The 22,593-nt window shown below is 42.9% G+C and overlaps 1 long non-coding RNA gene across 1 annotated transcript in view; it reads right to left on the bottom strand.

The window, feature by feature from the left end:
* Nucleotides 1–22,147, bottom strand: part of LOC142865012 (uncharacterized) — a 451,780-nt gene extending 429,633 nt beyond the window's left edge. Inside the window, exon 1 of the long non-coding RNA XR_012915302.1 lies at nucleotides 22,002–22,147. This is a non-coding gene — a long non-coding RNA (uncharacterized LOC142865012). The remainder of the gene's footprint in view (nucleotides 1–22,001) is intronic.
* Nucleotides 22,148–22,593: the final 446 nt, after the last annotated feature.

The following is a 22,593-nucleotide window of genomic DNA, read 5'->3' as shown; positions in this document are numbered from 1 at the left end:
CTGTCAGCAAAATTCACAAACTTGGTTCTTCTACCAAGGATGACCCAAGGTAAAGGAAAACATGACAAGATAGACTCGTTTTCCCAGTTTGGTCTTGAACTTCTGATCTCAAGCCATCCTCTCGCCTCACCCTCCCAGGGTGCTGGGACTATCGGCATAAACCACCAACACCCAGCCAGTTTTCCCAATTTGGACATTTCAGATTTTGTTTTTTGGTTTGTTGTGGTTTTTTATTTCTTAAGGTATATAACACATTGAGTTGGAATGGTTACAAGAACCACAATATTTCTTACATAATAAAAAAAAAAAGACAGCACCTAGAACCAAGGCAGGGAACATACAAGGTGAGCTGGAAGCATTCTGCACTGCCCCAAAGCAAGGAGTGTTCCCAAGATGCCACAGCGATGAGGGGACACTAACGGGACACAGAAACCAACAGAAAGAGCTCCCAATGTCCAAAGCTAAGACAAGTTGAGCAAAAAAATAAAGTAGCATTGGATTATAACCCAAAGTATAGAATTAATATCTATGAGTCCCTAGTGATATAAATAAATGGTTGAAGAAATTAACAAGAGGGAAGAGAAAATTCTCGCGCAAAAGAATTCCAAATAATTTATGCAGAAACCTTACCCTAAAAGAAGGAGGGCATAATCCCCACTCCGTAAGTATGGACCACACATGGTAACTCCCTCCCAGCGAGAAAAGTAGGAAGGATGAGGGGACAGGGGAAAGCCATCTTACAGGGGAGAAACCTTACAAACATCACCTCAACCATGGGGTTGAGATTAGTATCAACGGTGACAAGTCAGCACCTGCCTTTAAGGTGAAGCGATAAGAATGGCATCTCTTGACTTCTGTGACTTTCCTCCTCAAAACCCGTAACTCCAGCCTCACCACGAGAAAAAAACAACACATCCCAAGTCAGGGGCAAAATACCTGACCGATGCCCAACACTGTCAAGGTCATCGAACACAAGCCTGAGCAAGGGTCACAGCCAAGAGAAACCTAAGGAGACACGGTGATTCAGTGTAATCTAGTGCTGACCCGGATAGGATCCTGATGCAAAAGACAGACATCGGTTAAAACTAAGGAACTATGCATCAAGCACGGGCAGCTAATAGTACTTACCAACATTTGATCATCAGTTACGACAAATTCCCCACCCTAACGTAAGAGGTTGAAAGAGGCAAAACTAGTGTAGGGTACGTAGGAACCTTCTGTACTACCTTTGCAATTTTTCTGACACCTGAAATGATTCTACGACTAAGTTTATTTTTTAAAAAGTTAAGAGGACAAAAAAATAGCACCTACTTTCCACATTTAAACTCACAGGAGGATCTCATTTGGAAGATTTCCTTTCCCCCGTGTGGTTTACATACTGTAATTCTAATTTTAACTGGAAGGTGCAAAACACAGATTTTTCAAATTATTCCCACATAAATAATTCAGTCTGCGATGAGTGCCGAAACAGAATAAATTAAACCGGGTATAGATTAGCAAGTCACTCTGAGCAAAATTCTGCATGAGAAAAAACAACAACCTGGGGTGAAGGGTTTCATTAATGCTGCTTACTGAAATCCTAGAAAGTACAACTGAGGCATCAACAACACAGACAGCCCCGTCTACTTTGCTTGTCATCTGGGCGAATACAAATTAGTGCTATGTCACCCACTGTTCTTTGAAAATGTGATCCTCCTCCTCCTTGGAGAGGAAAACTCTTCAGGGAAAAAATGTACCCAGCTTCAAACCTACATACCTTAGCAACATTTTCCTTACCCCAAGCACGTGTGTAGATTGCTCTACAGACCACGAGCGAGGGACATAGGGCATGCTATCCTAGGAAAACACAGATATGACCCATCTCCCAACTATCTCTCCAGCCATGATGAATTTTCTTCCATTGCATGAAGACACTAAATTCTCATAACATTGTCTTTTCATCTTTCCCATCATTTAACAAGATTGTAACAAAATGTTTGACTATGTAATTATTCATTGAATGCCCCGGTCCCATAGTGAACAGAAAGCTTTATGGTGACCACGTCTATTTTGTTCACTGCCATGTTCCTATGATGCCACATACCTAAACCCTAGCATGTAACAGGTTCTTAATAAATATTTGTCGAATGAATGGATGTATCAGTCAGGGGTTGTTGGAACACAGCTCAAGTGTACCGATAACCCGATTTCAAGCTTATACATTTACCCCAGCAGTTCATTTAACACCTATATATCCACTGTAATATCAAAATTTTGCCTTCAGCTCATTGGCTTTATAGGTGCTAAGTCAGCGTATTAGGTTCAAACAACTCAGCAATGAAAGACAGAAGTGATTAGCATTATCCTCATGTTCAAAGTGTCTGAAAAAACAGAAAGCAAAGAATCATACGTAAGCTTCCAACTGCACCACTGACTCCTATTAATGAATATATTTGTATGGAGGCTACTGTCTCCTGGGCCTGGGCTAATTTTTTAAGCTATTTTATTCCAAGTCTATGCTAATTCACACAGCTAGTTAAACCACACTCTTATGTTTTGAACATCTACCTCCCAACTAACACTGCATCCAACCTAGAAGAGTCATAATTTATAGAAAACTATGTTTTCAGTATGTTAAATTGGAAAGACTACACAACCCAAGTCTCAGAAAACGTAATTCTAGTCTTAGTTTAACTCCTAACCATTCATTAGCAAACTTTTACTGAATACCTTTAACAGATGCTATGCTAAGAACCATGTAGTTATAATCAAATCATAAGCAATCTAAACCATATCTCCAAATTCAGATGGACAGATTGGATCAAATGTAGAATAAACATGCAACCAACCATCCTGCCTACTCAAAATCCCATGAAAAAAGTTACTGGAAAACAAATCTGTAGCTGCTCTGTCGTTTGAGTACTATTGCTGGATAAGAAATTCTTCATTCTAAAATGTTGTCCACAAATTCTAGGACTTCCTGAATATAGGACGCATATAAAATCACATCTAAAGATATCCAACCCAGAGAAAAACGATAGACAACAATGAGATGTGCAAGAATGATGAAGACATATGTTCAGAAGAAGTCTAAATCCAGAGGTAATTGATGCAATGAGTTGTTTACAGAAGACGGTTAAGTGAGAAAGGAACCAGGATGGTAAATAGATACTCTTATATTTTATCCTATGTATTTAGGTATTTCTTAAATATATTCTCCTTGTAATCAAGAGTTATTTTGGGGAGGCCAGGTGCTGTGGCTTATGCCTATAATGTTAGCACTCTGGGAGGCCGAGAAGGGAGGATTGCTTGAGGTCAGGAGTTTCAGACCAGCCTGAGCAAGACCAAGACCCCCGTGTCTCTAGCAAAAATAGATAAAACTAGCCGGGCAACTAAAAATAGAAAAAATTAGCTGGGCATTGTGGTGCACTCATGTAGTCCCAGCTACTCGGGAGGCTGAGGCAGGAGGATCACTTGAGCCCAGGAGGTGGAGGTTGCTGTGAGCGAGGCTGACGCCACGGCCGGCACTCCAGCCCGGGCGACAGGGCAAGACCCTATAAAAACACTAAAGTAACCATATCAATAGGATTGAAGGCTGACTCATCCCAGATCTCATTTTCTCTTCTAAAAGGCAGAATCGCAAGAAAAATAGAAAGAACCAAAGTTTCCAGCAATGAAACTCCACGTCAGAAGCACGACCTGCTGTTTCCTCGCCCCACGTGGAGGGAAAGGGCAGCAGGCGACGCAGCTGCGATGCAGGAAGGCGACAAAGCGCCACACCACGGGAACAGAGGAACAGACCCCGCTCCATAGCGTCACGTCTCGGCTGTTCCCTCCTTGCAGTTAAACGTCCCCTCTACCAGCTGGGCAGAATCATACGCGACTTGCCCTCTCTCAACCTGAGTTTAATCCATGTCAGCAGAGGTCACGAGTTTTCTCCAACGAGAGACCTGGTGCAGGGCAAGCACGCGGACATTCCTTGTCCTCCCCCGTTCCAGGGCTCTCTTCCCAAAGGCCAGTCGCGCCCAGCGGGGCAAACCTCATTTCAATTAAGCTCTTCCTCTGATTTCAGCTCATCCCGCGCTATGGCTCCCAGAGAGTGCCACAGAGGGACGTCAAAAAAGAAAACTGGTATATGGTTAGAAAAAAGACTAAATCCTAGCACTCTGGGAGGCCAAGGCAGGCGGATTGCTCGAGGTCAGGAGTTCAAAACCACCCTGAGCAAGACCCCATCTCTACTAAAAATAGAAATTAATTGACCAACTTAAAATACATACACAAAAAACAAGCCAGGCATGGTGGCACATGCCTGTAGTCCCAGCTACTGAGGAGGCTGAGGCAGGAGGATTGCTTGAGTCCAGGAGTTGGAGGTTGCTGTGAGCTAGGCTGACACCATGGCACTCTAGCCTGGGCAACACAGTGAGACTCTCTCTCAAAAAAAAAAGAAAAGAAAAGAAAAGAAAAAGAAAAACTAAGTTAAGTTCGCCAGAGCATTATGTAATGCTCGTCCACGACTGAATTGTTCTTACAAATTCAATCCCTAAAATAGGTAGGAAGAATCCTGAACAGAAACTGTCCTCTGGCTGTCTTTTGCAAAAGGGTAAGAAAATCATGAGTTGAGGCTGAGATGGCTGGTTGTCACCTCTGCCTCCACTCCGTGGCTGTAGCTGTATTTCAACAATATTGCTAAGCTCCTGGGAGCTCAACAGGAAAAGGAAGCATTATGAAAATAAAACATGGCCCCGTGTTGTTACAGCAATAGACCAGGGAGAAGGGAAGGACGGAGGGCGCGGTGTTGGCGCCTGAGAGACTGAACAGCGGAGGCTGAAAACGCAGGGAAGGGAGACTTCCAGTCCCAAAAAGTGCAAAGAGATGGACAAGTCCATTCCATCTTGCCAACCTGCAACAGGTGGTAGTACTCAAAGATCCAAAATAAAACCCTCCCTTGATAATGCCGCACACTTAAATCAGTGTCACCCAGGGGTGAGGTTGTCGACTCCTCTCTCTCAAGACTGACACACACTCTTTTCCAGGAAGACTTAAGAACTGATTTTACCCTGCGCTAAATTGACCGTATGAGGCCTACTGCTTTATGCAAAGATCTCCTGTGTACTCACTTTCTCCGGATATATCTAAAATTCAGAGCCCAGGGATTATGTTGCCCTGCATAGCAATTATCGAAGACCTGGGATCACCCGGGGTAGGTGTGTATGTGCGTGTGTGTACATGCAACAGAATAATGATGGCTGGCTCCCTCTCTCTAAATAGGCCCATTCTTCCCAGGCAAAGGTAAGTAAGGGAGAGAAAACACTAACAAACAGCCTTCTGAGATGACCCTGAACCCTGCTAACCTCAAGGAACCAGAAGAATGAGCTCTCACCTTTTCTCCCTGTTTCCTTCAGAAGAACAATGCCAATAACAGAACAGAAATACACAGACACCAACGTAAGACCTGCACCGTCCATCTTGAGTGGAGCCAGCAGGTGGAGGAAGAAGTTAGCAGTATGGAGCAGTTTAAAACAACAGTCTCAATACAGTTCTTTTGTTTATAAAGCAAAAGATTTCCCTAAAGAGCTTATTCTCAATTTTGCATTCTGGACTCCATACCTTTGCCACAAGGTGGGGCGAATTAAACCAGGCTTGGCTGCAGTTGTAATTATGGTTTCCTGATGTGGGCATTATCTTTCTTATTGTAATGCCATTACCACAAGGTGGGGATCCCACTGACAAGGCAGCTAACAGCAGAGAGTACCCCAGGGCAGCCTTGACAAAGGCTTTAACTCCACTTGGTCATGTTCCTACCATGTCTTTGTCCTTCCAATGTCCCTATGTCTCCTGAATCTTGCAGCTGGTTCCATTCTGCGTTTTTCCCCCTTGTCTCATTCCTAGTTCTCTATTCTGCATGGCTGAAAAACAGAGCGGCTCTTGAATTTACTCATTTTATTTCTGCTAATTTTTTACTGCTACCATCTCACTTTGAATTGGGGGAATATTCCTTTTCCTCCCACACAAAAGATCCCCACTCTAAGCGATGTTTTTCATTAAATCATAAGTACTATAATTAGTTTATTATTAGACCAGTTACAATTTATTGAGCACTTCCTCTGTGCCTGGCACAACGCTAAATGCCGGATACGCCTTCCTTACACTACTTAATCTTCATAATAGTCACATGAGGAGGGGCCCATCATTGTCTCCGTTTGACGGAAAAGAAAACTGAAGCTCAGAAAAAGTCACTTTCTGGCCCAGGTTGTGGAGAAAAGAGAACCCTGGTACCCTGTTGGGAGGAATGTAAATTGGTATAGCTTTTATGAAACACAGCATAAAGTTTCCTCAAAAAATTAAAATAGAACTCCCATATGATCCAGTAATCCCTCTTCTGGGTATATATCAAAAGAATGGAAAACAGGATCAAAATAAAAAGAAAAGATAAAACCACTATCTCAAAGAGATACCTGAGCTCCATGTTCATTGCAGCACTATTCACAATACTGAAGTTATGGAAAAAACCCTCAGTGTCTAATGATGGTTGAGGGGATCAAGAAAACGTGGCATTATTTTTCAGCCTTAAGAAGGAAATCCCACTGTCTGAAATATCATGGGTGAACCTGAAGAACATTATGTGAAGTGAAATAAGCCAATCACAGAAAGACAGATACTGTAGGATCTCACTCATATCTGGAATCTAAAATAATCAAACTCTTAGGAGAAGGGGAAATGGGGACATGATGGTCAAAATGTACAAAGTTTTAGTTATGCAAGATGAGTAAGTTCTGGAGCTCGACTATACAGCACAGTGTCGATCACTAACAATATTGTATACTTAAAATCTGCCAAAAGGGTAGATCGTATGTTAAGTGTTCTTATGACATAAACAAAAAATTTTTTAATAAAGGAGGTAAAAGGGAAATAGATTTCTTCTATAGAAAAATGTACACATCTTTTAAAAGAACTATATTGCATTTGTAACTAAAAATGTATAAAGTGAATGAAAGATACAAGTTATTTTATCATAAGTGATATGGGCATTAGACATGAGAATGTCTTAACTTAAATTTATATAACCTCAAATAAAAAATAAAATAAAAGCATGTTATTTGTCTTGAAAAAAAGGAGGTAGAAGGAAACTTTGGGAGGCGATCGATATGTTTATGGTCTTGATGGCAATAATAGTTTCATGAGTATATACTTACCTTCAAACTCATGGAGTACACATTAGATATGTACAGTTTTTTATGTGTTAACCATACCTCAAATAAAGTAGTTTAAAAGAAAAAAAAATCACTTTCCCAACATCTGACTCTAAGACCAGTGCTCTTGACCAATACTACACTGCCCAGAGCAACTGTAAGGCCAGCATTTTCTTTTTATTTTCCTTTTCGGCAAGAGTATTTCATCTAAATGCATTCCTAGAAGTGATGTAACTGTGATGCCTTTGGGAGACATTTTATGCAAACATACACACATCTGAAAGTGATTTTTAAGTATGTCCTGATTTATGGTTTTAAAAATGTAGTCATCCTTGCACCGTTTCACTCATAGCTACAAATGTGCCCATCCCCACACAGCGTGTACTGTACCTATTAGGTGCGAATTTACCCATTCCCTCTCCCCCCCTCCTGCCCGACACCTGATAAATGCTACTTGTATATGTGCACATAAGTATTGATCCATTAATGCCAATTTGCTGGTGAGTACATGTGGTGCTTGTTTTTCCATTTTTGTGATACTTCACCTAGAAGAATGGGCTCCAACACCAGCCAGGATAATATAAAATTTTTTAAAATGTAGTCATCCTAAGGCTAAGATAGGCAGGAAAATGGTGGTATATAGTAGATCTTCGAGAATTATTTGTTCATTTATGCACAGCTTCAACCTAGAGTAGCTTATGCTCCACAATTTCTGAGATTCTTAGTAATTTTTTTCTTGCCAACAGGATTGGATTTGTCTGTGGGCACATACTACCTTCTGGTGTTCAGCAGAATGGGTACAGGGAAAGCAATATGGAGATACCTTAAAGCGATGCAAGTAGATCTACCATTTGATCCAGCAATCCCACTACTGGGCATCTACCCAAAAGATCAAAATTCACTCTATGAAAAAGACACCTGCACTCGAATGTTTATAGCAGCACAATTCACAATTGCAAAGATGTGGAAACAACCCAAGTGCCCATCAATACATGAGTGGATTAATAAAATGTGGTGTATGTATATACCGTGGAGTACTATTCCACTACAAGAAACAATGGTGATCTAGCACCTCTTGTATATTCCTGGCTAGAGCTGGAACCCATTCTATTATGTGAACTATCTCAAGAATGGAAAAACAAGCACCACATGCACTCACCAGCAAATTGGTATTAGTGGATCAACACCTAAGTGGATGTATAGGAATAACATCTATGGGGTGTCGGGCAGGTGGGAGGGGGGAGGAGACGGGTATATACAAACATAATGAGTGTGATTCGTACCAACTGGGGGATGGACATGCTTGAAGCTCTGACTCAAGGCGAGAGGGGGAGCAAGGGAAATATACTTAACATTTGTACCCCCATAATATGCTGGAAAAAATAAATTTTAAAAAGGCTGGAAAATAAAACAACAGAATGGGTACAGGAAGGCTTCTGATGCATGAATACCAAAAAAAAAAAAAAAAAAATCCTTCCCATTTGGACACCTAAAATTCCACCATGTGCAGGTAATTCTTTTGGGCTGAGCTTTTTTAAAATACAGATTTATTCACTGAGAAAAACAACCTTAAGCCACTAAGAGCTTAGTGTGAATGAATATTCTAAGTGCTTCCTGAGAGAAGGAACTGGAATGGAAGGAACGAGCACAGTTAGCTCCTTAGGATGAGAGTCACAGCCCTCAAATGGAGAAGGTCGTCCAGAAGGTCATGACGAACTTTTCCTTTGCTGTATTGACCTGGATCAGTCCGTGAAACCATCAGTGCTGTGTAAGGTCCCATTCACTGGAGAGAAAAAAAAAAAAAAAAAGAAACACGGGCCACAATCTTATCCATTGGGTCTATTTGGCCTCACTGTAGTAAAACCATAAAATCCAACTGAAAGATTGTCCAGGAAATGCTATGCCTGATCAATTCCAACTGTCCAAGTGAGAGCCACGCTGTAATACACTTGCTTGAAAGTTAATAGCATCCAAGTGTTTTTGTTGTTGAATCAAAGGAATAAAGCTGCTTTTATCCTAATTGAAATTATATGTCCTTTTGATTCATAAAACTTCAGTAACAATTTGAATTGCCGAGGTCTTTAATCACGAGATTATTTGCATCTCAGAACTGACAGTTATATTAAAAATCCCACCTCTTTTTATCCACAGTTGAGGGCTGCTCATTCAACCTGAGTCTTTGACTAAATACATGGAATTTTATTTTATAAGCTTAAAAGGAGAAAGAAAGCCTTCAGAAGGCTTTTATTCTTAGCTTCTTAAAAATCAGTTTCTTTAAAGCATCTCAAGGAGTCATTTCGTTATTTCTGACTGTAACACTCGAAAATATTAGACAGCCAAAGGGCCCAGAAAATCAGATATGTTCTTTCCTGTTCTAGAGGAAACATCCATTAACGCCAAAGTTATCACTGTTGTTTGAACTAGAGTCACTGAAACTAAAAATTAAAGCCAGACTTCAACAAATCGTGTAGGTCTTGGCAGCAATCTTCAAACTCAACAATTGTGCCTGAAACAGAGGTAATACTTCAGGACAAGCCATTATACCTTGATGTGAATCCGAACCCTACACTAAAATAAACATTCATGTACCTGCCGTGCCCACTTCCTTGGGAGGGGAAGCTCACTGAAATGATGTATGGGGGAAAAAAAAACAAACTTTCAAAGTGCTACCCAAACATAAGGTGATGTAGTTTGTTATAAAATTCAAAGTAAACATCTGACCTTGACTTTTAAAAATACCCTATTGTAGTGACTGAAATGGCCCACTTTTATTGTGTGGTTGTCCGTCACATACCCACAACCCTACAATGCCATCACATGTACTTTCCACTATCCCTGAAAAGTGTCCCCAGCAATTAATTAGTACTTCCTGAATCTGTGTTCGCATCTACTGTCCCTTTTGATATAATTGTCTTACTTTATTAAAGTTTTAACTACCGGGAAAGCAGCATTGAAAAGTGTGAATAGAAGCCAGAAAGCTTTTATTTTAAGAGTTCACAGGAGACAGGCGGTAACTAACATTTATGAAGTGATCACGGCTTTGGGCTCTTCTATGCACAAAGCTCTTAGTCCTCACAATGACCCTGGAAGGAAAATGCTGTTATCCACAAAGCAAAGACGAAGAAACTGAGGTGCACAGAGGTCGAGTTGAACTTGTGGAAGCTACTTAAATAGACATAAGTTATTAAAGATAAGATGGGACCGTTGAGCAATGTCACCTCTATTCACAATTAAGGAAGACAACTACATTTGCCCTTTGGTTTTTCTGTCAGTGCAGACCCCCAATCTGCACAAATGTGGGGCTCACTATCATATACTTATTAAGAGTACCTTATTTGTCGTTCACATATGTAAAGAAAGAGAGCAAGGGTCTTGCTCTGTTTCTTTGAGGAGAGGATCAATGGAGAGAAGTGTCTTTCTTAAATGAAAAGCCCTCATTGAAAAGCTTGAGGCTAGTTATTTACATGTTAGTGAGAATTGTGTTTAGTAAGTCATCGAATACCAACCTCTTATGAGCTACTGAACTGATTTATTTGGGTTAGTGAGAAAGCAAGCAGCAAAGGCCTTCCATCAAGAGGAAATGGGGGTGAATTTGGAGGTATGTGCATGGAGGTCAGAGAAAGGTCCTAACCACATGTCAGGAGAAAGGCTCTGGGTTGGAGTAATAGAGTAATAAAAGAGGGATCCAGAAAAATAAGGAAAAATGTGACAAACGCTGCAATTGGTTCATGGCCACCGATGATAGCTGAATTCATCCAGGTGGTTTCTGGTGAGTTATATATCACACGGGAACTCTGCATTCTATAACCAAGAATTGTCAGAGGAATGGTCGTAGCAACCAGGATTTATCAGGGCGTTTTATAAAGCCTCCCTGGAGCTAACCAAGCTGTGAGGGTTGAGGGCATAGCTATCCAGACTGCCAAGTCAGCCCAAGACTTCTGACGCCAACTCAAAGAGTCAGAGAGTCCAACTACGAAGGTAAAGGGAAGAGGCCACACAAGAACACCTCACTTCTAACGCCAACTACAAGTTCAGGGGGTTCTCAGAACCACCCTCAGTTTCAGTAATTCTCTAAGACTCACAGAATTCCCTGAAAGCAATTATGGTTATGGTTCATTATAGGATACAAATGAAAGTCAGCCAAAGGAACAGACTCGTAGGGCAGAGTCAGGAGGTGGTGGGTACCAAACATGAAGCTTCCATTGTCCTCAGGATGTGTTACCCTCTTGGCATTGAAGTGCAACAATATGCATGGACAACTGTCAACCAGGGAAGCTCACCTGAGCCTCTGTGTTCAGAGTTTTTATTAGGGCTGTATTAACTTCCTAAGGCTAACACAACGAAATACTGCAAACTGGGTGGCTGAAAACAACAGAATTTTTCCCCCACTGTTCTAGAGGCTAGAAGTCTGAAATCAAGGTGTCAGCAGGACCAAGCTCCCTCTGAAATCTGTAGGGAATCATTCCCTGCCTCTGCTAACTTCTGGTGTTTGTGTGCCTTCCTCAGCTTATCGCTACATCCATTGTGATCTCTGCCTCCATCACAACACAGCTTTCTCCCCACATGTTTCTCTCTCTTCTTCTTATAAGGACACCAGTCCTGGCTAGCACACTGGCTCATACCTATAATCCCAGCACTTTGGGAGGCTGAGATGGGAAGATTGCTTGAGGCCAGGAATTTGAGACCATACTGGACAACATAGCAAGACTCCACCCCTACAATATTTTCATTTAAATTAGCCAAATGTGGTGGTGCACACTTGTAGCCCTAGCTACTTGAGAGGCAGTGGCAGAAGGATTGCTTGAAGCCCAGGAGTTCAAGCCTGCAGTGACCTATGACTACACCACTGCACTCCATCCTGTTGACAGAGCTAGACCCTGTCTTCAAAAAAAAGAAAAAAACCAGTCATGACACACTAGATGACCAGATATCAGACACTAGATGACCTATCTTAACTAATTATATCTACAATGATCCTACTTCCAATAAGGTTACATTTGGTGGTACTGGCGTTTAAGACTTCAGTATATCTTTTGGGGGGTGCATGGTTCAACCTGAAACAGGTCTCCCTTACCCAAGTATGATTGACTGACTGTTCACATGGGTGATATCAGTTTCCAGGGTAATAGTGTGGCTCAAAGCCCCTACCCTAAATCGCATGGTTAGCCTTTCTGCCCTAAACAAAGACATGCCTATCACATATGACATAGATTACTTCTGAGAAAATGAGGGCAAAGTCCAGAGCTCTTTTCAGGCAAAGTCAAATTCTTTACCAATACACAAAGTTCTAGAGACATTCCACGGATCTGTCTTAAAGCATTAGATAAAGGTATCTGGTGTTTTAGAATATCAGAAGTAGAAAAGACTACAATAGGTATGTACAAATAATTAAGATAACATTACTTGTAGTATTTAGTGTCAGTGGTAAAAATGAAAGTTTCCTCAAATAAGCTAGAAAAAAGTGAATCTTTAATCCAAGATTTTAACAAAGTTGTTCTGAGATATTCAAACTAGAAATAATTTCATTGTTTAAGAAGTGCCAAGAAGACAGCAGTGAAGTCAGAGTGAAATATGTATATTTATGCATATTCTCTGTTGGAGAGAAAAATCTTCCTGTTACTTTTATAGCAATTACTATGACATTTATACTACAAAAAAAATTAAACCCTCTTTATCCCAATTTCATACTCATTAGGATCACAAGTTGGTTTGGAGCCTTAAGAACCTATTCTGACCTCAGTATCTTCCACAATACCCCTGAAAACCAAAGACTTCTCTAAATTTGAGGTACAATCACCTTACCTTAGTGGAAGAGAAGAAAGCAGGTGCTCATAATGCTGGCACTTGTGACTATATCCCAAATACAACCAGAAGAATTTTAGAGAAGAGAAAAATTCTCAGAATTTGGGGCCTGAAACAGACAACCCACAGAATGGGAGAAAATTTTTGCAAGCTACACATCTGATAAAGGGCTGTTAACTAGAATCTATTTAGAATTCAGGAAAACCAGCCAGAAAAAAAAATCAAACAACCTATAAAAAAATGGGCAAAGGACACGAACAGAAACTTTTCTAAAGAAGACAGAATGGCCAACGAACATGTGAAAAAATGTTCAACATCTCTAATCATCAGGGAAATGAAAATCAAAACCACAATGAGATATCACTTAACTCCAGTGAGAATGGCCTTTATCAAAAAGTCCCAAAACAATAAAAGCTGGGGTGGATGCAGAGAGAGAGGAACACTCCTACACTGCTGGTGGGACTACAAACTAGTTCAGCCTCTGTGGAAAGCAATATGGAGATACCTCAAAGTGATACGAGTAGATCTACCATTTGATCCAGCAATCCCACTACTGGGCATCTACCCAAAAGATCAAAAGTTGCTTTATGAAAATGACACACGCATTCGAATGTTTATAGCAGCACAATTCACAATTGCAAAGCTGTGGAAACAACCTAAGTACCCATCAATTCATGAGTAGATTAATAAAACGTGGTCTATGTATACCATGGAGTACTATTCAGCTCTAAGAAACAATGGTGATACAGCACATCTTGTATTTTCCTGGATAGAGCTGGAACCCATTCTACTAAGTGAAGTGTCTCAAGAATGGAAAAACCAGCACCACATGTACTCGCCAGCAAATTAGTATTAACAGATCAACACCTAAGTGGACATACAGTAGTAACATTTATCGGGTGTCCGGAGGGTGGGAGGGGGAGGAGGGGATGGGTATATACAACCACAACAAGTAAGATGTGCAACGTTTGGGGAATGGACATGCTTGAAGCTCTTACTCGAGGGAGGAGGGGGGCATGGGCAATATATGTAACCTTAAACACTTGTACCCCCATAATACGCTAAAATTAAAAAATTAGAAAAAATAATTTGGGGCCCGAAACAAAGCTATCTATTTGAAGGAATCTCTACAGAATTCTCCTTGAGAATGAGGAATGTTTTTAAATATACATGAGGCCAACTATATTCCAAATGAATCCATAGAAACAGAGTTAAACGGGGGAGAGGAAGAGTTCTCTGTACCTCAGGCAATGCAACTTTGACCAGGAAAACCATTTTCCAGGAATTAGGTTTGAGGGTTTTTACTATAAAGGCAAATGGATTTAGAAATATCTAAATTCTCTATTCTTACCTCTTCCCACGCTGTCTTAATCCATTTGTGCTGCTATAAACGAAATACCAGACTGGGTAATTTATAAAGAACAGAAATTTATTTCACGTGGTCCTAGAGGGTGTGAAGTTCAAGATCAAGGTGCCAACACTTGGTGAATGGTGGGGGCCCGTTCTGTTTCCAAGATGGTACCTTACGGCCATAACTCCAGAGGGGAGGAACGTTGTGTCCTCACACTGTGGAGAGGGTGGGAAGGGCAATAGCAGCTTCTTCAGCCTTGAGCACTTTTATAAGGGCCCCAATCCCATTCATGAGCTGAGCACCCTCACAACTTAATCACCGCCCAAAGGGCACACCTCTCAATACTGTTGCATTGGGGATTGAGTTTCAACATGAATTCAAGGGACCCCATCATTTAAATCATAGCACTCACACACCTTGAACCTTCTCGAGCTCTGAATCTCAGACCACCCCACCCCAGTAACGAGCGCTGCCATGCTGCACTGCCCAAGCACACGAACGCAAATCTCAGTTCAGTAGAGCTATAGATCTCTACATAAGAAAGCTTTCAAAAATCTTTTGAAAGGAAAGTTAAAAAGGCAGAATAATAAAGAGTTTGGGTCTGTCTTTAAATTGCTTACTGTTACTGGACAGCTAAAACACCCTTTGTCTGGCTAATTCCCCTTCACCTGTCAGGTTCTCAGCTAAGAAGTCATGGTTTCCAAGTGACCTTCCCTGATTCATGAGTCAAGCCCACCCTCAGAACAGCCTGGGCCCCCACCCTCTCTGCAGCACCCCATTCATTGGGCTTACCTGTTTATAGGATAATTACCTGTTTTATTACCTATCTCCCCAGCAGACCGGCTCTATCTAACCTTATTCTCACACTGTGTCTTCAGTACCTAATACCGTGCTTGGCATATAGTACTTAAGGGATGTTTGTAGAATGGAATAGGATAGAGCAACATGGAAAGAACTAGAATGGGATGGCACAGGACTTCCCTCTTAGCAGTTTTACTACCTCGACCTGCACCCCTAATCTACAAAGACTGCCTTGGGCAAAGAAGTGGTTGCAGCAGAACGAGCTGACAATTAAGAAATCCCATATTAGACCTGAAATAAGGATACAATCAACCATGCAACATGGAAAACAAACAAGCTTAAGAACGATATTGCTCCTGCCAGAGATGGTTGGCTTTGAGCATGACTACGATAACATGCAACAAATATAATTGTTCCCATGGCTTATTCAGGTAATTGGGGATTTATCTCCTTTATTCTACCTCAAAAGTTCCTAGAGCTTATTCAGGTAATTGGCATTTATTTCCTTCACCTGAAAAGTATCTCTCCTGGATCTTTGTCTATATACCTCCCAATCGCACACCACTTAGCACCCTGATGCATTCTCACCTTTCCCAAAGTCAAACAGTTCATCATGCAACCTAAAGAATCGTTCATGCATGCTATAATTATTTATTGAGTTCATATGACGTTAGAGGACTTATGCTAGCATGAGAGAATGTGACTATTCAGAGTATAGACTCTTGATTTGGAGAGAAATGGGTTTGAATGCTGGTTCCCACGGTAACTAGGCTCAGTGTCCCCAAGGCAATTATTGAAGCTCTCTGCACCTGTTTTCTGATCTATACGATAGGACTAATGACTCTTTCCTCACAGACAACACCACAGTATTACTACTGGGCATGTTGTGCAGCCCCGTTCATAGAAGTGTGGAAAGGAACCAATGAAATGCAAAGTTCCTGCCTCAGTTTAGCACTCTCAAGTGCCAGCTATTATCATCACACCAAGATGGATCACATACGGATCCTGTCTTCAAGGAGCTTCCTTCCAACCAAGAGTGGCAAATTACACACGTATAGATAGAAAGTAAAGCACGTAAGAAAATTGTTAGTGCAGATAAGGAACAACTGAGCCTGAGAAGAATATGACTGTGTCCAACCAAGATGACAACCTGGCAACTTCTGTTGTCATGCAAAATATTTGTGAGACATGTCACACTAAAAGGCAGAAAGTACCAGTTTGGAGGTTGCCAAAAATCAAAGGTGAAAATCCCAGAGGCCAAAATTAATCCTTGTGAATCTTTGCCTTCAGCGCAAAGTTCTTCTTAACGCAGATGCGCGAGTGCTACGTGGCACGTACCGACACTCACGGAGTAGCTGCGGATGCAGCAGGACTGGTCTGGGCACAGTTTGGTTAAAACCGAATTCGTTCTTACCAAGGGCCTACCATGTGTCCGTGTGTAAAACTCAGCCCGTGAGCGATTATTAATACTCCACACTGACCCCAAGTCAGGATGCTCAGCTTGGAACTGGAACTGCCTCATCCAGCGTGGGAACAATACTCTCAACTCATCTGGAGGGAAGAGCTCTAACTAACGACAGCAGGGCACACAGCATACCCAAAGACGAAGCATGGCTTTCAACTCCAGAACATGGAATCGTGCTCCTCAGGCTTTTTATATATGGGTTGAAGACTTACTTCAGCCCAAGATGGAAGGATATTGCTCTATTTTCATTCTCCTCAGCACGTAACTTCTTTTGCATTACTAAAACATAAGTAACATTTTCTAATTGCATGACAAAAATATTCCACACAGCAACTGCTCTTAATAATATACTTACAGTGGCCCATTTCATTACCTGGTAATTACCAGATCATTAGAGCAAATAATATATCCTTGTGGGATAAACTTATGGCAGTAGTTTCAGAGAAAAAGAATAGGAAATCTCTCCCAAAGTTACCAGCAGGCAATGTGCAGAATTAGCTACTGAACTAAATGAATATAAATGTACTTTAAAAAGGTAAACAGTAATACAATGCCATTTATAGCTAATTCTGGATCATGGAATCCAAAATAAAAGTACTGGGAAGTCCAACCTGTCATTTCACAGGTAAGGACAATGAGGCTGCAAAGCTGAACTGCCCCCGCAGGCTAATGGAGCTAATAGGAGCACAGCTGGGACAGGAACGGGTCGCTCAGAACTTATTTCAAAGGCCCTTCTTTTTAATCATGGCATCCTCTAAATGCAACATAGATTCGATTTTTAAATCTTGATGAACTAAGATATTTGGAAAATGTAGAATGCTAATTAATTAGATTTCCTAGGTAAGTTGGATTCTGCCAAAAACTAATGTTTTCTGACTCACAATCTGATGGTGGCCGGAGAGGCAAGATCTCAGCGTCAAGTCTCTCTCACCTAGTTCCAGACAGTTACCTTGGTCTAGGACACACTTCCTCCACTGCGCCTGGACTGCTCATCAGCTCCTATGGCGGCTTAAGCACCCTTCCTCGGCTGTGCTTTTCCTGACTTCAGACTAGATGAGCTGTTCCCAGACTCTGCTCTGGGGGGACAGGCTGTGTTACTATTAGTTCTGTCTTCTGTGATTAAATCACATCATATATACTAATACAATTGTCCATTTAATATTTGCTTTTCCCCCACTAGACCATTAGTCCTCAAACTCAACCATGCATCAGAATCACCTGGATGGCTCCTGTTTCATTTTTTTTTATTTTTTGAGACAGAGTCTCACTCTGTTGCCTGGGCTAGAGTGCCATGGTGTCAGCCGGCTCACAGCAACCTCCAACTCAACCTGGGCTCAAGCGATCCTCCTGCCTCAGCCTCCCAAGTAGCTGGGACTACAGGCATGCGCCACCATGCCCGGCTAATTTTTTCTATATATATTTTTTAGTTGGCCAATTAGTTTCTTTCTATTTTTAGTAGATACAGGATTCTCGCTCTTGCTCCGGCTGGTTTCGACCTCCTGACCTCAAGCGATCCTCCGGCCTCGGCCTCCCAGAGTGCTAGGATGACAGGCGTGAGCCACCGCACCCAGCCTCTCATAGAAATTGATAGGACTTTTCTTGGTCTTCTCCTCTTGCTGGAGGCGGCAGCCTGCAATGGAGTCCTAGGTAACGGAGCACACAGGGTCAGAAGCTTCCAGCAAATAGCTGCATCAGGCCTTTACACCTGTCACTGCGGCAGACCCCTCTGACTTCAGCGCCCCTGGACAGAAGGAAGAACAGATGCGCCGGGAGGATGCTCTTCATTATTCAGTGGACGTGTCCCGTCACCAGCAAATGACTCGCTGAGCGTCCGTCCTTTGTGAGCACGCAGGGCCTGCCTTCTGCAAAAGCTGACACAGCAAACACCTGTTGGGTGGAAGATTTCCAGGCTCTAGGAAGGCCCCTTGGCCCCCAAATATCCCTACCCTGCCTCACTCCACCTTGCCACTGGGCTGGGATTTCCCCCAGGAGAGGAAAGACCCCTCATTTTCAAAGTCTGGCCTCTCCGCACGATCTCTGTTAAAATGCCAATGTGGTAGCGCTTTTACGCATGATGCATCATTTTACCCCCAGATGGGATTCATTGATCAGACTTTTTCTCCAGCTTGACAGCCAGCCTCAGCAGCCCTGGGAAGGGGGACTGCAAGAGGCAGACCTGGGTACAGAACCTCAGGGCAGGACACGCAGGGGACCCGGGTTCCCAGGGAAGGGGCTGGCAAAAGGTCCTAGAAGGAAGAGGAGGAAGGGGCTGAATGTTTCCATAGATTAGACAACACATCTTTCCACTTCACTAATTCTTTCTGTGGCGGAGCAGGCGTGACATGCCTGTCTGCTGCCGAACGTCCCTTGACATCTAAATTTAAAAAATTTAAAGTAAAGAGAGCAAAGGAGAGGCGTCCTCTAGGTGATAGCCCTAGCTGTAGGGCATCTCCCCCCTTTTGTTTTTGTAAGTACATTTTGAGCATGCCATGAGCACGCTCCACGATGCCTTGCGCTTGAGGGTTGTAGGGGAGACCGGTACGGTGCTCCACACCCAAGCGAGTGCAAAACTGCTGAAAAGATTTTGAGGTATAAGCCGGGCCATTATCTGTCTTAATAGCCCGGGGCTTGCCCCAGGCTGCCCAAGCTTCTAGGCAGTGAATGATAACGTAACTTGCCTTTTCTCCAGCCAGAGGCGTGGCATGAAGGACGCCTGAGCACGTGTCTACAGACACGTGAACATATTGAAGCTTCCCAAAAGATAGGACATGAGTTACATCCATTTGCCACAGATGTAGAGGACGCAAACCCCTAGGATTCACGCCCGTATGAACAACAGTGCGATAAGGAGCACAATTTGGACATTGCAGTACAATCTCACGAGCATCTGCACGCGTGATGTTGAATTTAAGTCGTAAGGTTTCAGCTGGCACATGATAAAGTTTATGAAAGTCTATGGTGGCGGCATGGCCATCAGACACCCAGAGGGCGCGAGTGGCGTGATCAGCCATAGCATTTCCCGCAGCCATAGGTCCAGGTAACAAGGAATGAGCTCTGATATGCTGAATGGAAAATGGGTTCCTTCTGTTCTGAATAGTATTCCTAATTTCTGTAAATACAGAAAAGACAGTACTCTTGGCAAGAATGTGAAAGGAGTTCTCTAACTGTTTAACTGCGTTGACCACGTAAAAGGAGTCTGAGATGATGTTGATAGGTTCAGTGATGGTACTGAGAACCAGACCGACTACGGCACACTCTACTAGCTGAGGAGAAGAATAGTTAAACTGTTTGGTATACACCTTGTCCTGAATGACATAGCTCCCAATACCCGTCTTAGAACCATCGGTATACACATCTAAGGCATCAACCAAAGGTTGTAGTGAGGTTACCCTTGGGAAAATAAGCTCGTTCCGCATTGCAAACTGCAGCAAGGCATGTCTGGGATAATGGTTGTCAATACTCCCTGGGAAGGTGCATCTCAATATGGCCCATGCATCAAGAGTGGCACATAAGGTGTTCACCTGATTGGCAGTATATGGACAAATCAGGCTATCAGGGTGACGCCCAAAATGGGAAACAGCCAAACTAACACCCTTTAAAGCTATCTCGGCCACACAGGTAGGATAATGGCCAATCACCTTTCCTGGAGAGGCTTGAGGATGCACCCATAAAAGGGGGCCATCCTGCCAAAGCACTGCCGTAGGGAGCATAGGAGAAGAGAGTACACAGAGGGAGAAAGGATCGTGGTGCTGAATGCGCACCAGTTGCGCCTTCTGAATGGCTTCTTCTACCTTATGAAGAGCCTTAAGGGCCTCAGGAGTCAAAGTTCTAGGGGACGTAATGTGTGAGTCTCCCTCTAGAATCTGAAATAATGGCTTCAGTTCTGCTGTGGTAAGACATAGGAAAGGTCGAAGCCAATTGATATCTCCTAGTAGCTTTTGGAAATCATTTAATGTTTTTAAGGCATCTCTTCGGATGGACATTCTTTGGGGTACGATTTTGTCAGGGAGAATGCTACTACCAAGAAACGCGCCTACTTCTCCCTCTTGCACCTTTTCTGGAGTGACCAGCAAGCCCTTTTCCTTTAAGTGAGCCTGAAGGGACACATAAGCCTGGCGAAGTACGCTATCATCACAATGACACAAGAGAATATCATCCATATAGTGTATAATTTTTACCTTTGAAAACTTCTGCCTAACCGGCTGGATAGCCGAGGCCACATAATGTTGGCACATAGTGGGACTATTAGCCATGCCCTGAGGTAAAACCTGCCATTGATATCTTGCATCAGGCTGCTCATGGTTTATGGAAGGAAGCGTGAATGCAAATCTGCTTTTATCTTGTGGGTACAGGGGAATAGAGAAAAAAACAGTCTTTGATGTCCAAGATAATTAGACTCCAATGTTTAGGCAAAGCAGAGAGAAGGGGCAGTCCTCTTTGAACAGGCCCCATAAGCTGCATCTGGGCATTAATTGCTCTAAGGTCATGCAACAGTCTCCATTTACCAGACCTTTTCTTAATCACAAAAATAGGGGTATTCCAGGGAGATTGAGAGGGCTCAAGATGCCCAAGAGTAAGTTGTTCTTGCACTAGGTTATGGGCAGCGAGTAACCTTTTAGAGGGTAAGGGCCACTGAGGTACCCACACTGGCTCCTCTGTTTTCCAGGGTATGGGGTCGTGGCACAGGCTCTATAGGTTCAATTCTACCCTGCAAGTTCTTCCCAAGTCCTTTATCTGGGACACAGCCCATGCTCTTCATCAGCTTTTGACTTTGAACAGAATAGTCATTGGTCAATTTAAAGTCCAATTGCCGTAGCAAATCTCTACCCCAAAGGTTCACAGGCAGAGGTAGGACATAAGGTTGAAAACTGCCCTCTCTACCCTCATTATCCTTCCATCTCAGTGTCTGGGCGCTGATCACTGGAGAGGATACATATCCCAATCCCTTAAAAGCAGCGTCACTGTAGGGCGGCGGCCGATATCGCCCCGCCTCATACTTTGCCGCTTCCTCTTCCAAAGTAGCTTCCTCCTCTGAATCTAGCTCCTCCCCCGACCCCTCCCCTGAACTTGAGGAAGTGAGAGAAGAGGAAGAAGAGGAACCATCCTCAGAAATATCTAATTTCTTAAATTCTGACAGAAAAAGGCTATCTCCTCTGTCTTCTGTCCTGTCCTTTCCTTTGTCATTTTTATTCTTGGTACCTTTACATTTCTTTCTCTCCCTTTTCTTCTTTCTCTCCCTTTTCTTCTTTCTCTCCCTTTTCTTCTTTCTCTCCCTTTTCTTCTTTCTCTCCCTTTTCTTCTTTCTCTCCCTTTTCTTCTTTCTCGGCCTTCTCCCTTTGTCTGACTCTGAAGTCTACCTTGGTCAGCAAAGGTCCGAATTCGGTTCCGTCCCACGCGTCAGTTCTGAACTCACCTCTATCGAGGTCGTCTCCGCTGGTGCCTCAAAGTTGTTTCGGTTCCCGGGTTTCGGCACCACTTGTCGCGCCCGCCTCGCCAGCAAGGAAGACGCGGCAACCGGAGTTCTTCTGACAGCGCTTTGATGGGGATTGCTTAGCTGGTTACATGCGGAAGACGCCGAGGCGTTCTCGGCGGCTGCTTATATAGACAGTAAGTACACGGGGCATAACCTGATTGGTCGACACAGTTCAGGAGAGGAGGCAAGGCTTTGCACATGCGCTGAACATCTGTTTGTCAGACGCACAGTAGGGTGTGACCAGGAAGCGGGCGCCATCTTGGAATGGCGTTGCCACCGCGCCCCACAACTATCCGCCCTTATGCCGAGGAAGAAAAAAGCCAATTGCAAACGGTGACATAATATGCATAGATCCGCTTGGGTAACACTCTCAACATGAGGAGTTATAGAGATGGGGAGCAGATTAGCTGGGGATTGAGGAGGAGGACACCAGGGCGTGACAAAAAGAAGCTCTCTCGTGGTGAGGGGAGAGGACAGTGTTGAGATTGTGGCTCTGGTCACATAAACCTGTACCTATGATAAAACTGCGTGA

The sequence above is a fragment of the Microcebus murinus genome, chromosome 28 (assembly GCF_040939455.1).
Source record: "Microcebus murinus isolate Inina chromosome 28, M.murinus_Inina_mat1.0, whole genome shotgun sequence".
In the NCBI taxonomy this organism is placed as follows: domain Eukaryota; kingdom Metazoa; phylum Chordata; class Mammalia; order Primates; family Cheirogaleidae; genus Microcebus; species Microcebus murinus.
The sequence above is the reverse complement of the archived record's forward strand: the minus strand, read 5'-3'. Positions and strand labels throughout refer to the sequence as shown.